Source organism: Eulemur rufifrons, chromosome 19, assembly GCF_041146395.1.
Source record: "Eulemur rufifrons isolate Redbay chromosome 19, OSU_ERuf_1, whole genome shotgun sequence".
Taxonomy (NCBI): Eukaryota; Metazoa; Chordata; class Mammalia; order Primates; family Lemuridae; genus Eulemur; species Eulemur rufifrons.
In genome coordinates this window covers 81,866,115-81,880,876 of record NC_091001.1, presented here as the reverse complement: position 1 = coordinate 81,880,876, position 14,762 = coordinate 81,866,115, and positions in this window count along the sequence as shown.

Sequence of the window (14,762 nt, the reverse complement as noted above, 5' to 3'; positions counted from 1 at the left end):
ACTGAAATGACCTAATTTTTGAAAAACCAGAAGCTCAACATCATAGGTTCCCCCCTACCAAAATCTGATATTGTGCTACTCTGTTTCTGAGCTTTTTCTTACACAATAATTTTGTTTCTATGCCAGCTTTTCCTACAGGTAGAATAAGGGATCTCTACTCACTATGATTAGAGAGGCACTAGAGGGGGCTAAAATGCTCAGATCTGAACAGCATTGGATAGCTCTCTTTGGTCAAAAATATTTCCTTTGGCTAGCGTGGTGGCTTATGCCTGCAATCCTAGCACGTTGGCAGGCCAAGGTGGGAGGAGTGCTTGTGCCCAGGAGTTTGAGACCAGCCTGGGCAACATAGTGTGGCTCCGACTCTACAAAAAATGTAAAACTCAGCCAGGCATGTTGGGATAGGCCTATAGTCCCAGCTACTCAGAAGGCTGAGGTGGGAGGATTGCTTGAGCCCAGTGTTCAAGGCTGCAGTGAGCTAGGATCATGCCACGGCACTCCAGCCTGGGTGTCAGAGTGAGACCCTTTCTCAAAAACAAAAAAACAAACAAAAACTCCCCTAACTTTTCCCTTTCATATAACCTTTTAAATCAAATATAGTAGGGTTTGTTTTGTTTTACTTTTTTTTTTAAAAAAAAATTGAATATTTACCTACGGTAAACTGCAATGAGCTTAGGTGTTAAATTTGATGAGTTTTGATGTGTCTTTTTTATATTCAAAAGTTTTAGAATTTTGTCATTTTCTTTAACAGTTTCATCAACCTTCAGCTGCATACACAGACAATTTTTTCACATTATGAGTAAGTAAATGTTTACATATATTTTAAGACTTGGGCCTTTTTGATAAATATATTTATAAATATTTAATACAGATAGAACTTATTACTATGGGACAAAAATCTAATGTTTCCAATTATTCTTCCATTATCCCCTTACACCAGCTATTACATAAGCCAATCTTTTTTTATTATTTGAAGATGCCCTTTATTATATATTCTCGCATATGCTTATATTTTTATGGGCATTCTATTTCATTGCTTTGTGTTATGTATCAGTACCATGTCATCTTAATTATTATCTTGTAGGAAAAATGCCCCCTTATTTTGCTACTTTTACAAAAATTGAATGTTTATTCTTCCAGAAGAACTTTCGAATAATTGGCCAAGATTTCCCTGCCAAATCAAAATCCTGTTAATATGTCGATTGAATTGTGTTATATGTGTAGATTAATTTGGGGGTCAATTGATATCTTTAGCAGAGATGAGTTCCATTCCAGGCATATGCTCCATCTTTCTATTTATACACGTGTTTTTAATGCCCCCAATACATCTTTGTAGTTTTCTCCATATTGTCTATACCTTTCTCAGATTAATTCCTTGTTATTTTATATTTCTTGTTGCTGTTCTGAACTCCCCCTCTCACCCTGTAACCTCCCGTATATTTTTATTTTCTATCTTTTTAGTAGACAACTGGCATTATTCACTTACAAAAAAAAAAAAAAAAAAAATCACTTCAATTTCTATCATTTCCACCAGATGGCAGTCTTGGTTACGTCCGTTTGTAAACCTGCTGAGAACTCTGGTGACAAGAAAGGCAGTGACTTGGCAAACCTTCCCAACGCCCAGAAGTACAAGGACAAAAGGTTTTTTTGTAAACCTGAATGGAAAATGAACCCAGTATTTTATAATTATAGTATTTATATGGCTATTGACCTTTAATCTTACATCCTACTAGTGGAGACAGAGAAGAACTGTCACTGTGCCTTTCAAAATCATATTTTTCCCTGTCCATGCGATAAACACCTGTGGCTTCTTGGCAGCACTTTTGGTTTTATTCCAGGGACTCTCGTGGTTAGAGGCAGGCCTTAATCTATCATTATTGTTTGCCTTTTCCTAAAAGCACCATTTACATCTGAAGCTGCTGGGTTTCTGAATGTTTGTGTAGGAGCATCTTGTTACTCCGGTTTTTATCATTTCCAGATCTCTTCTGAAAGCAGGGAGTGTTTACAGTTAATATGAAAGGAAGTAGGTTTGTAACTGGCTGCTTCTACATGAATACAAATCTTAATAACCTTCCTAAATGAAACCCTTTTTGGCTTAATTTAGGTGACTTCCAAGACCTAAATTTAGGAATATAGAAAATAGTGATTTACTTGATCTGGGAAGGAATTGGCTCAGATATTTTCTCACAGATACTCTTCTAAGTGGCCAAAAAATAGTACTTTTGGGTAGCAGTCACCTAGGCAAGCTCCTCTCTTATACTTTTTATTAAAATTCCATTTGTTAATCAATTTGCTTTTATAACCAGGGAGTAGTAAACAACTGTAACTACATGGTAACTATGTACATTCCCTTTCTGAGAGATGATAGTCTCATTGTGGGATTGAAAAGTGCAAGAAAATATGGCAAAAATAAAAAAAGAACCCATGTTTTGTTCTTGAGTACAAAGGTATTCCAAGGTTAATCCTTGCTTTTCCAAAGAAAATTGATATAAATATTCTAGGAGGTGATACAGCAAAAATTTTGAAGGATAATAGATAATCTCTTTTAGAGAAAACTATGGAAAAATCTCCTCTCATTTTTTGAATCCCTGGATAATTCTAGTATGTAGTTGTGTGGAATAGCAAACTTCTTTAGTGTGTTGGATGGATTTATTCACATTTTCTTTAATCTCTGAGAGTGAATGTTGAAATAGACTTATTGGAATCAGCTGTATAGCTCTAGTTGCGCCTAGAGCTGTAGTGTACTAAGACATACCTTTAAGTAGGACAAAATTGAAATTGGTTAAAATTAGGTTCTTCTCGCACATTTCAGAATAGTTAGAGGTAAGGTAAATTATATAACTAAAACCATAAGTTAAGTGTACCTGGATGGTTGGCTATGTAAACTATCTTTGAGAAGGAAGGAATTCTTTTCTAATAACTCATGTTTGTATTTTGTTTACATATCTGTATATAATATGGAAATATATACGTGCAGACATATTTTGAGGGCTTTTGGCTTTTTTAGGGTGGGGCACACATGAATCTGACAATTAAGACAGAATGTTCCTTATAATAGTGTAACAGTATTCCACACTAATCTAGTGAAATGTCATTCACCATCAAAAACTGACACATCGACAATGATTGCTTTAACACTAGGAAAAAATATACGATAGTAAACTACATTTTCTAGACTGATTTCACATCAAAAAACAACACACACAGCTGCTTGTCCATTTGAGAGAGTGGCTAATAAAGCAAACTCTGAATGTTTTGTAGTTTGAGATCCCCAAAAGTTTTAGCATAGTAGTTCTGAAGATTGGTCATTTGTGTGTTCTTCAAAGATAGAGTAATAAATTTTATAGTGAGACAGATCTTTGAATATAAATTTGTAAAAGCTCAAAGTTGGAACAAACCTGAATGCCTCTAGTCTGAAAGATGGTCTTTCAGCTCTAGTCTGAGCCTCAGGACAGCAGTCCACTTCCATCTGTGGGCAGCTCTGCCTGTCCTCATTGTGTCTCTATTTCCCCCCTCATTTGTCTTAATCCTTGAGACCAAACATTTAACCACAGCTCTTAGGATGCCTCCCAGCATCTTTTCTATCTCTCATTATTTCATCCATATATATCATGACTTCAACTGTATTTACCATCCGGGACCATTTGTCCAAATGTTCTCTCATTTTCTTGATCTTTCGTAAAGTGTACAACCCAGAACCGAACACTTACAGTTGGCAGAACTGTGTCATCCTTTGTTCTGATGAATATTCTTCTGTTCTTCTGTTTAACACCCAAATACTGGACCAGCTTTTCTAACGACCACATGGTACTGTTTGAGTCCTTTGAGCTTCATTATGTTTACTGCTTTTAAACAGACTTCTCCCATTGCACATTTTTGCAGTTTGGGTTTTGGTTAACCTACTTTGCAGGATCTTTATTCCTGGTAGGTTTTCTTGGGTTAAATTTATTAATCTTTTGACTTGATCTTGGATTCATTGAAGAAGTATTAGCCATCTTCTTTCCAGCCACTCCAAAATTTCATGTGTAAACCTCCTACATTGAATGAAACAAGTCCAAGGACTGAAGCCCTGTAGTGGGCCTCAGAAACTTCTCTTCAGTATGATGTAAATTGACCAATCTATTAATTAACACCCATTAGTTAAGAATTTTAAGAATGTACTGATTCACATATCAGCTCATATCTTTCCAGGTTATCAGATATCAGCTCATATCTTTCCAGGTTACATATGAGGATATCATGGAATTTTACATTCCTTGCTGAAGTCACTTGGGTATATGTCAATTTATGTGTAGTTTTCACTTTGACCCTATTCCTGTAGGTCCATACAAATTTCTGGTGTTTGTTTTTGTTTATGACGTTTATTGCATCATTTATGTACTTTTAAATTCTGAGCTTCTTACATTTATTCCTGTGCAACTGGTGTTCTCTTGTTTTATTATTTTTAGGGGCATATCCCTTTTTATCTTGTATGTATATTATACTTCAGTAAACAAAGTATTTTTCAAAATAACCTTGATGCATTAAAAAAAAATCAAAAGTACAACTTGATCTGCAAGCTGAGAGCCAAATGCAGCAGTGTAGGTTGTACAGGGCAGAACAGTGCCTAATCCGTGAAGATACCATTCTCATCATAGACGTGTGGACCTAGATCTTCCGACTCTCCAGCAAGTGGCAGAAGTGTTCTTATTCTAATACAACCTAGTTGTATTGCAACATGTATTAGTTATATTGCAACATGTATCTGACAGGTGGCAGTAAAGTAACTTGAGAAAGGAGAGCTTTTTTGAAAGTGTTTTTTCTAATTTACCAAAGATGCCACGTGGGCTATCGACAGCCCTGGAGTCTTGAGTTGCTTTGGGAAAGGAGCCAATGTAGCTTTTCACTTTACATTCTTCTCTACCTGTTTTATATTCTCTTTACTTTAAAAGAAAAATGGAAAATGCTGGCACTGTTAAGAGTGTGGCAGAGGAATTGAGCAGCATATAGGCAGTCTTCAAGGGCCAGCTTCGGCTTTCTGGCCTTGAGTTCAGACTCCTTGGCAGGGCCTGTGCCACACTCAGTGTGCTGTTCCACCTCTTATTCTCTTGACTTCCTCAGTTACCAGGTTTCATAAAATAGCAAGTGAGAAAAATAGGGGAAGCGAAGGGAATGCCCCAGATGTAGATAGTTTTGTAGGTTTCTGCAGATATATGTATCATTTATAACATATAGATCGTATTAATATATTTGTGCACATTTCTGTATATATGCTATACTGCAATAAAAATTTAAAGAAGAATTTTGACTAGTGCAATAACCTTCATTTATACTTATTTATATGACGTTTCTGTCTGTTAGTGGAACACATGAAAAGAGTTGAGTAGATGCAGTTAAGCTTGGGAGAGTATGAACTAAAATACAGATTACATGTTGTATGAAAAATCACTTTCAGGGAAGGAGGGAGCACCTCCAAGAGATAGGCAACAGTTTAGTCAGCGTGAGCTACACTGCTGTAACAAACAGAAGCAAATTGTAATGGTTCAAACATAATAGAAGTTTGTTTCTTGCTCATGTGTAAAGCAGTCTGGGTGTTCCCAGTCAGTGAACTTCTCTCTTCCATGTGGTGACTCAGGTCTGAGGCTTTTTCCATCTTGTGGCTACCTTATCGCCCCGGGTCTAATTGTCATCTGTATCCCGCCAGTGGGAGGAAAAAGAGAGCAAGGAAAAGGTACCCCTGCTGCTTCAACCTGAAGGTAGTGGGCTTTGTTTCTATTCATACTTAATTGGTGACAACTGGTCATGTGGCCACCCTGAGCTGTAAGTGCGAGGGGCGGTGCTGAGAAATTGTTAGCCCTGGTTGGGAAGCTACATCGCAGCTACATCTCAACTGCTGTGGAAGATCAGGAGCACAGATGAGGACAACTGGCCACGTCTGCCACAGGCAGCCATTCTCCAGAGCAAGTAGACAGGTTCTGCTGTTGGGGAGAGGTGTGGCATACATAGTAAGGCACTGTGGCAGCGAAAACTAATAATGATTCAAACACGAGCTTCAAAAATGGGATACCTCCACGCATCTAAGAATTTCTAAAATTAAGAAGACTGACAACACCGTATATTGGCAAGGATGTGTAACACTTGGATCTCTCAGTATCATTGGTGGAAGCGTTAAATGATACAACCACTTTGGAAAAATTTCTGGGGTTTCTTATAAAACAAAACATATACCTACTTTATGTCCCATGAGTACCACTCCTAGGTGTTCACCTAAGAGAAATAAAAATATATGTCCACAGAAAGACTTGTACAAGAATGTTCAGAGCAACTCTATTCACTAGTGTCAAATGGGAAACCGCCCAGGTATTCACCAGTAGGAGAGTGGCTGAACTGTGGTGTACAATGGAGTGCTCCTCAGAAATAGGAAGGAAGGAACCACCAATACGTGCAGCAGCGTGGACGAATCCCAGAACATTCTGCTGATTAGAGAAGCTTTACACAACAGTATATGCCATATGATTATGATGATACGAAGTTTCAGAAGAGGCAAAACTGATCTATGCTGGAAAAGAATCCGCACAGTGTGGGTTTCAGTGGGGCAAGGGAGTTGGAGACTGACTAGGAAGGGACACAAAGGAACTTTCTGGGATAACAGGAATGTTCTGTATCTTGACAAGAGGCTTGAGTTACAAGGATGTATGCATTTGTGAAAATGTAGCACATGTTCACTTAAGATTTATGCATTTTCTATGCAAATGTTATCTCACAAGATAAAATTTATGAACAAACATTGAACTTTAGTTAATGATACACTTGCTGAAGTATTTAGGGGGAAATTCACTGCTATCTAAAATTTATCTTGAAATACATGAACTCAAACGGATTGATGGATGGATGGGGGGAGGCGTAGATGTATAGATATGTGATAAAAACAAGTACAGGAAAATGTTAAGACACTTCACGACTGTCCAAGATGGGGAAACGGGGACTGGATTTGCTCTCCTACCTTGCACAAGCGGAAAGCCAGGCAAAATATATGAAACAAAAGCTTTTTAGACATTGGACTATAGGCAACACGGAAATGAGATTGCTGAGAGAAGGTAAACAAATGAGATGTATCCTTCTATTAATATTTCAGCTTACTGTCTGGAAGCAGTTTCCAGGCCATGGCACTGAATATGGGAACTCAAACAGAACCTGGTGGTGTTGCTGAGTTGAGGAGACAGAAATCTGAGTTTAGGGAGCCCACGGTGCTATATTTGAGCCAGAGGGCAGTGAGCTGCACAGAAAGAACCCTAGAAACCTTCAGAGGGTTCCGTCAAGTCTTGTTGAGCACTGATTTGTACACGTGTGAGAGGAAACCACCTGGGGCCTGAAGCCTCGTTTTATTGCACTTTGTTCTTTATTGTGCTTTTTATAAATTGAAGGTTTATGGCCACCCTGCATCAAGCAAAGAAAGTGGTTTCCTGAGATGGAATCTCCCTTCTGGTGAAGACGCTGTGAACACTGTTGAAATGACAACAAAGGTTTTAAAATATTACATAAACTTAGCTAATAAAGCAGTGACAGGGTTTGAGAGGAGTGATTTAAAGAAGTTTTACTGTGGGTAAAATACTATTAAACAACATCCACACGCTACAAAGAAATATTTCACGAAAGGAAGAGTCAACTGATGAGGCCAACTTCATTGTTGACTTATTTAAGAAATTGCCACAGCCATCAACAGTCAGCAGCCATCAACATCCAGAAGTTAAAATATATATATTATTATTTAATTAGATTCAGAAAAAGTATTTGACAAAATTCTTTTTTCTATCAAATACTTCTGATTTGACAAAATCATGATAGGAATTCTCAGCAAACTGCAAATAAGAGGGAAGTTGCTCAACCTGATACAGGATAACTGTGTTAGACCTAAATCTAACATCATACTTAATGGTAAGAGACTGAGTACTTTCCCCCTAACACAGGCAACAAGGCAAAAACGTCCGTTTGCTCTCACTGCTGTTTTTTCCCTGGACATTTACCGAAATGCTCTCACTGCTTATATTCAATATTGACTACAGGTCAATTGCCAGTACAATGAGGCAAAAAAATAAAATTTAATAAAAGGCATACAAATTGGAAAGACACACACATACAATGGTCTTTATTTGCAGATGACATGATTATGTAAATAGAAATTCATAAAGCATCTACAAATAAGGTATTATAATTAATAAGCTTAGCAAGGTCATAGGATTCAAGGTCAGTGTCCCAATATAATTACATTTTTATATACTAGAACAATTGAAAATTGAAACTTAAAAAATCAGTAACATTTATGATAGCATAAAAAAAACCATGAAATAGTTGGAGACAAATTTAACAAAATGTATGCAAGACCTGAATATGGAAAACCACAAACCATTTTGAGAGAAAGAAGACCTAAATAAATGAAAAGAGATGCCATGTTCTTGGATGAAAGATTCAATATTATTAGGATGTCAGTTATCTCCAAATTGATTTATAAATTAAATGAAATTCTAATCAAAATTCTAGTAACCATTTTTTGGTAGAATTTGACAAGCTGATTCTAAAATTTATATACACATGCAAGTGACTATGAGTAGCCAAAACAACTTTGATAAAAAAAGATTAAGTTGGTGGATTGATACTCCCTATTGCAAGAATTACTATAAAGCTATAGTATAAATAATGAAGAGGATCCGGTTTTGGTATCAGGTTCTGTTTATCAAGGGAACACAATAGAGAGTCCTGAAATAGACCAAAACTTATGTGGTCACTTGAGTTTTAACAAAGATGACATGGGAATTTAATGGGGGAAAGGAAAGTCTTTTTAACAAATGATTCTGGAACAAACAGCCACAATCCACAACAGCAACAACTAAATCAACCATGACCCCTTATCTCACGCCACACAAGAATTAACTAGAAATAAATTACAGACTTAATTATAAGAGCTAAAACTGACTGGGTGCTGTGGCTCATGCCTGTAATCCTAACACTTTGAGAGGCCAAGGCAGGAGGATTGCTTGAGGAATTCGAGAGAAACCTGAGCAATATAGTGAGACTTCATCTTCATAAAAAATAGAAAAATTAGTGTGGCATGGTAGCATGTGTCTGTAGTTCTAGCTACTTGGGAGGCTGAGGGAGACTGAGGGGAGAGGATGGCTTGAGCTCAGGAGTTTGAGGTTACAGTGAGCTATGATGACGCCACTGCACTCTAGCCCAGGCAACAGAGCAAGACCCTGTCTACAAAAAAAAAAAAAAAAAAAAGTTAAAACTAAAATGTCTAGATGATAACATTGTAGGAAATCTTTGTGATCTTTGTGACCTTGGGCTAAGCAACACTTAGATAAAACACACAAAGAATAAGAATATAAGAATAAGTGTCATCAAAGAAAATACTGTTGAATTTGACCTAATAAAAATTAGAAACTTTTACTCTTCAAGAGATACTGTTAAGAAAATGAAAAGACAAGGCTTAGGTAAAGCATATCTGAAAAAGGATTTATAGTAAATAACTCTTACAATTCAATAACAAAAAGCAAAAATGAGCAAAATATCAAAAAATTGAATGGGCATTTCACTAAGGCAGATATACAAATGGCAAATGAGCACTAATGTTCAAAGTTATTAGTCATTAAGGAAATGCAAATTATAACACTGCTCACTAGGATGACTAACGTTACAAAGCCGAGCATTGCCAATTATCAGCAAGAATGCGGAGCAAATGGAACTCTCACACATTGCTCATGGAAAGGGAAAAAGGTCCAACCACTTTAGAAAATAGTGTGGTAGTTTCTTATAGACTTTAACATTATACTAACCATATGACCTAGTCGTTCCATTCCTTAATATTTACCCAAGAGAAATAAAAACTTATATCCACACAAAAACCTGTATGCCCATGAATGTTCACATGGGCTTTATTCATAATAGTCCAAAATTGGAAACACCCTAAAAGTCTATCAGCTGGTGAATGGATAAACCACAGCCATACAATGAATGTTATTTAGCAATAAAAAGGAAAAAACTACATTCATTCGTTCAACAACATGGGTGAACCTCAAAAGCATCATGCAAGACTATATATACTGCCCAAGCACAGTGGCTCACACCTGTAATCCCAGCATTTTGGGAGACTGAGCTGGGAGTATCTCTTGAGGCCAGGAGTTCAAGGCAGCCTAGGCAACATAGCAAGACCCTGTCTACCAAAAAAAAAAAAAAAATTAAAAAATTAGCCGGGTATGGATGATACGTGCCTGTAGTCCCAGCTACTGGGGAGGCTAAGGCAGGAGGATCACTTGAGCCCCAGAAATTCAAGGTTACAGTGAACTATGATCGTGCTACTGCACTCCAGCCTGAAGACCCCATCTCTAAAACAAACAAACAAACAAAAAAAACACCAAAAAACCCCCACATACTGTGAGAATCCAATTATCTGAAATTCTAGAGAAGGCAGAATTATGGCGAGAGAAAGCAGATCAATTTGTTGCCAGGGCCTGGGCTGGGGAGAGTGGAATGAGGAATCTTTGCGGGGTGATGGTACGATGCTATGTCATAATTGTGGCGGTGGTTAAATAACTGTATACACTTATCAAAACTCATCATATCAGACACCTAAAAGTGGTAAGTATGTATTTTATACCTCGTTAAGCTTACAAGAAGAAGAAGAAAAAGAGGAATGGGAGGATGAAGAATATGTTAATGTAGATACTGGGTTTATGGGTATTTATTGTAAAATTCTTTCAAATTTTTATGTTAAAATATGAACTTGAGATGAACATCACAAAAGAAGAATATTCCAAATATTATGCCCTGAGTTACTTTTCACGTGGGCACTTCTATGTGACCTTCTTAGGGTAAGTAGCACCAGGGATTTACTACTTATGTATTTATTTAGTAGTTATGTGTATATACATAAGAATGTATTTATTATCTGAGTAATTTAATTATTTAATGATATTCTTGAGCAACTGCTGGGGTGATGGTGAGGTTGGAGTGAAGAGCAAAGCTAGTACAAAATGTTTTTGCTAAGTAATCCATTTATATGGATTGAATTATATAATACAAAATTGACCAAGGCTGCTTTATTTTATAATCTCATCTACTACCCTTACCCAACAATCAGGACCTGTTAATAGAACCTAACTTTAAAATGTAAAAGTCATTAACGTTTTATTAAAATCCAATAATAGAAGATGCCCATAGTTGATTTTTTTCTTCTCAAGGAGCCACTGTTTTATAACCTTTTAGAATAGTCCTTTTTGGGCTGGGTGCAGTGGCTCACACCTGTAATCCTAGCACTCTGGGGGGCCGAGGCGGGTGAATCACTCGAGGTCAGGAGTTCGAGACCAGCCTGAGCAAGAGCAAGACCCCGTCTCTACTAAAAATAGAAAGAAATTAGCTGGACAACTAAAAATATATAGAAAATATTAGCCGGGCATGGTGGCACATGCCTGTAGTCCCGGCTACTCGGGAGGCTGAAGCAGGAAGATCTCTTGAGCCCAGGAGTTTGAGGTTGCTGTGAGCTAGGCCGATGCCACAGCACTCACTCTAGCCCAGGCAACAAAGAGAGACTCTGTCTCAAAAAAAAAAAAAAAAAAAAAAAGAGAATAGTCCTTTTTGCATGGCATCCTCACTAATGCAACATTGCTGAATCTGCACTTTCATTTGCTCCTTAAAAGGAGTAGAGTACCTCCATGTTGATTATGACTTTCATCATCTTGATGTCTCTTCAAGCTTAGGAAAGCTCTTCAAGCTTAGAAATGTTTCACATATTAGATTACCCCTTTAGTTGATAATCAAAGTATACTTTAGTTACAAATGTAAAATTCAGAGAGTAGCTTTTACTTCTACTTTGTCTCTCTTTCTATAAGATTATACTTTTTTTTTTTTTTTAAATTAGAGACAGGATCTCTCTATGTTGCTCAGGCTGGAGCATAGTGGCTACAAGAGCAATCATAGCTCGCTGTATTCTCGAACTCCTGGGCTCAAGCTGTCGTTCTGCCTCAGCCTCCCTAGTAGCTGGAACTATAGGCACGTGCTACTGCACCCAGCTAAGGTTATATTTTTTTATATCTAGCAAGCAATCTAAGACCATTACTCTTGTTAAAACATTCCAACAAATCATAAAATTCACTTCTATTGAAGATTTAGTTCTACCATGTTTTTATTCTTGGTTGCTAGGAGCAGATAAGGACATGAGTAACATGTCTGACTGGAATTTATACAATCTGCGGTGTTCTCTGTACTTAGACTTAAAGCAGAATTATTACTTAAGCACTTACCTATGATTAGTTATCATTTGAGCAAAGGTACTGTCATGAAATAGGACTTAGAAGAGCTAAGAGTCCTTGTCCTCATGAGCATATCATTCATATTAAACAAATATATCTTCAAAAGTGGAAAAGGAGGAAATAGAAATAAAAAGGGTATTATGTTAGGTATGTTCTGCTGCTCCTAGTCTCTTCCTACTCGGTGTTTACTATTGAATAGATCAAATTTTTATTTCTTAGTGAGACAATTTTCTCTTTTTTCCCCCCATAGATCCAGGGACAGACTGGAAAGTGAGAGAATTTTCTAGCTGCCTGCTTCTTGGGATAAGTGAAGATAAAAAAATTAGTTCCAAACAGATCATTCTTATTTTGTGAAGAATAATTTAATTTCCCTTTGGTTCTTTAAATGTAGTGAGTAGACCCCATTGTACTGAGGGATGGGCTTTAGTAGTAATTGTAATTTTTATTATTATAATTATTTTAACAATAACAACCCTTTGTCAATGACATGGGCCTTGCTATGCAAAGCTCTTTGCTGGAGAGGAAGCTGACGAATTTTTATGGGAAGAGCCCATTACCACTGGTAGGTAATTTTTATATGCTGTTTTATTTAATCCTCACGACAACTCTGTAAAGTAAGTGTAACAGATGAAAAAGGCTGAGCTCCAAAAGGCTTGAGTAGCTTGTCCAAGACTTGAAGCTTAGAAGTTGCTGATCTGGGATTCGAACCCATGTCTGTCTGGCCCAAGACCTGCACTTTCCCCGTCTCACCATGCTGAGTGAAGATGAATTACTCCACTACTGTAACTCTACCAGCAACTAGGAGCACTAGGCTGTGCCACTAAAGCCTGAGACAACAAGCAAGTCATACAGTCTTGCTGCCTCTTAAATTTCCTCACCTATCAATAGAAAGGATTAGTCAATAGTTTTCCTAAACCAGAACTTCGATCCAAGTTTACTCTTATCTATCACAGAATTAAAAAATAAGGGCAATGCAGTTTTCCCATAAAGCTACAATTTATTCTGTTTAAAGATTATGTTCTTCCTACATGTTTTGGTGTTACAGTCCTTCATATGAAATATTGGGAGTACATGGTAGATTATTTTTCATATCCTTATTGAGCAAAATAAAATGTTGGTATCCCATTTTGGTTTCTAAAATACTGTTGTTGGGAGTTTTGTTGGAATTTTCCTTGCCTTTCAGATCCCAAAGTTTGGGAACCATTGTTGTAATTACAAACTAGCCGGCTGAATATTTATTATTTAGGCCACAGATTATTATTTTTTCTTGTTGTTAAAAAAACTTTTTTTCAGTTGAAACAACTCTGGTCTATAAATAAAGCCCAGTGGAGAAAGAGAACTAAAACTTCAGAGGGAGCAAAGACTCAGAATATTATTCAGTCACGCAAAAGGTCCTTTAAATCAAAGATAGATTTGAATGAATTGCCAACATTTAAAATTTGGGAAATTTAACATATTAATATGAATTTCCAGCTTCTCTAGAAAAATTAGATCTAGTAATCTTGATCTCACATCGTTGCTGGAGCACAGCGGCTGTTGCCCCTTTAGGAACCCACATGAACCTTCTGGTTTGCCGTCCTTCCCACCACTTTCTACTTCATCTCACCCTGCCTGCTTCTCTCATTTATTGTGCCATCCCAGTCCTGCAGGCTTTGCAGCCTGCAACCTCATGCAAGGATGGCCCGGGGACCACAGCACTGACATCACCTGGGAGGTAGTTAGAAGTGCAGAATCTACCAAACCAGCACCTGTGTTTTGACAAGATCTCCAGGAGAATCATATGCACATTCAAGTTTGAGAAGTCCTTTGAGCAGGACCCAGATCTCCAAGATCCTTTCCTCAACAAGATTCTGAGTGTTGACCATGGGCAGAGCCCTGGACTATTCGCAGAGGTAACTGGGTACAACTCTCAGTGTCTACGGTGGGAAGACAGAATAAAATTATTTATTAAAGTAACCACCATTATAAGGATGAATATGCAATAAATAACACAGACAGGGTTAGGTCAGTGTCTGTTGGAGTGACGGTGGTGGCGGCGGTGGGATGGGGCTGGGGGATGGGGAATGGAGCTGGGTCTCAAAGATGGGCGGGAAAAAATGTGCAGGAAGAGGTGTTCCTAGTCTGCAGTGAGGGGACCAGGAGCATCACTGATTGGCTGGAACATAGGGCCCGATCTGGAGATATTAAGAAAGAAATGAGATTAGAAATATAGTTTAAGCATAAATTATAGTTCAGACTTCTAGGCTGATATTTGGACTTAGTTCTCTTTGTAATGAGAAGCCATTGACAGCTTTAGAGTTGCAATGTGAGTGTTTGGAGAAGATTGATAGTCTGACAGATTGTGCAGTGGAAGTGAGCTTTATTTTAAACACATTCAGAATGGTTTTATGTACAAGTCTAGATGTGGGTAAAGCAAGTTCCTTAAACTCTGACACATTTTGTGTCTTTTGTATTGATACTGGCATTTGTTTCTCTGATATATGT